This window comes from Pinus tabuliformis, chromosome 5_2 (genome assembly GCF_031772625.1).
Source record: "Pinus tabuliformis cultivar Carrire ecotype Pingquan chromosome 5_2, CPIR1, whole genome shotgun sequence".
Taxonomy (NCBI): Eukaryota; Viridiplantae; Streptophyta; class Pinopsida; order Pinales; family Pinaceae; genus Pinus; species Pinus tabuliformis.
This window is the reverse complement of record NC_142306.1, coordinates 1111698338-1111700391: the sequence shown is the minus strand read 5'-3', so window position 1 is coordinate 1111700391 and position 2054 is coordinate 1111698338. Positions and strand designations below refer to the sequence as shown.

Sequence of the window (2054 nt, the reverse complement as noted above, 5' to 3'; positions counted from 1 at the left end):
GGATTCCCCAAAAAACATCTTTTAGGGCCTCAAAACGGCTCCGGAAGTTCAGGACCCGAAAAACTGCTAAAAATAGTAAGTTGTGCTACAATTAAGGAAACTGAAAATGCTGAGAAGGACAATGGTGGGGGTCCAGGTGGACTTGGCAGGTGGCCACCAATATCCACCTGGATCATGATACCTCATGCAAAATATTTTTGGAACTTTTATAACTGAATGAAGATTCACTAACTTTATTGCTACACATTTTCATCCTTGGAGAAGAATGTTCCAAGCACTTGTAAGCGTTGGATCTACATGCCATAGTGTACCAGAGTGTGCAAGAGTGTGCAAGAGCATCTCTGCCATTCATAGAAACAAAGACCTTAGTGTACATCCAATTCCCATCAATGAAGATAACAAATTTGAGTCCTAGATGTGTTTTTTTTTTTTTTAATTTTCAAAATTTGGCAATATCCTCCTTTTATCATACTTGTCTAGCACTCCCAACAACATAACACCCATGCATCTTTGCAAACTGACCAACAAGTTGTCCAACTACTCCAGAAGTTGCAGAGATGAAAACCTTTTTCTCTTGTTGCTCTTGAACCAGAAGTGAATTTTTTTATACAAGTGTGTCTAAGAGAAGTTTTGAAATTTAGGGCTTAGAAGGTTCAACTACAACACCAGTCATGGTGCCCCTCCAGTTGTCCATGGCCTTGTCCCTACCATAATAATGGCAAAAAAAATTGAAACCACACACAGGCACAAAATAGAAACAATAAGAATGATAACTCCTTTTAGATTCAAAACACTTTTATGTTCGTGAGAATAGCATGGTGATTTTGGGGTCTAGAAGGGGGTTTAGCACTTGATCAAGATCACCACCAAGTCTCTTACAATGGCCTTTAACTATCAAAATTGGTTTTTTTTTCTATAGGAACTCAGTGGGCCTCGCAGTGTGTGAGAAGAGTGAGTAGATCATAGAGTATTTGGTTTTTGTGAGTACAAATCCCAACTGTGATGTTCTGGATTGAGATGTTTGTTTGTTTCTTTTCAAAATGTGCTCCATTTTCTAATGGCTATTAATCTCTCTGGGACAACCTTTTAAATATTAATTTGAGAAACAATTTTCTTTCTAGTTTGTAATCGCTCTAGGTCCTTTAAAAATTTTCACTGTCTGTTATGTGCTATTAGCTTAGCTAAGCAACCTTTGTGAATTCAGCCACTGGAAAGGAAATGTTCCAGTGAACATAGTTAGTTTTTCTGAAGAGTCAGAGCAACCATGAGAAATGCCCGATTTATTAAGTGTGTGACTGTGGGGGATGGTGTTGTGGGAAACACTTGCATGCTTATTTCCTACACAAGAAACACATTTCGAATGGAATATGTACCAAGAGTGTTTGATAACTCCAATGCAAATGTAGTGGTGGATGGAAGTACAACGAATCTTGGCCTCTAGGACACGACGGGACAAGAGGATTACAACAAGATCAGGTCCCTAAGTTATAGAGGTGCAGATGTCTTTCTCCTGGAATTCTCCTTGATCAGCGAGGCCGGTTATAATTTTTTTTCCAAAAGGTGGATTCCAGAATTGAGACACTACGCACCATCTGTGCCTATCATTTTGGCGGGGAAAAAATTAGATTTACGAAACGACAAACAGTTTTTTACTGATCATCCCACAGCAGCCCCAATCTTGACAAAGCAAGGTGAAGATTTGAAGAGGAAAATCGGGGCTACAGCACACATTGAATGCAGTTCTAAAACACAATAGAATGTTAAGGTTGTTTTTGATGTCATAATCAAAGTGGTTCTTCAACCACCAAAGCAAAAGAAACACAGAAACAAGCAAATAACATGACTTATTCTTTAAGGGCTTTATCTATCTTTGGCATCTGCGGAACTTTACAACGCATTATTAAATCAAATTCTAGCATAATATTTCCCGAGTATTTATGATTTGTTACTCTATGTTCAGTGTGTTGAATTTATTGTAAAGCTAGATGCTCTAGGAAAAGGTCTTGGTTTTTTCATTTTATATCATTGTCTGTGTGGTTATGGAGGATTGTTTT

The 2054-nt window shown here is 38.0% G+C and overlaps 1 pseudogene; it reads left to right on the top strand.

The window, feature by feature from the left end:
* The first annotated feature begins 1264 nt into the window (after window positions 1–1264).
* Window positions 1265–1843, top strand: LOC149163115 (rac-like GTP-binding protein RAC2 pseudogene; annotated as a pseudogene).
* Window positions 1844–2054: the final 211 nt, after the last annotated feature.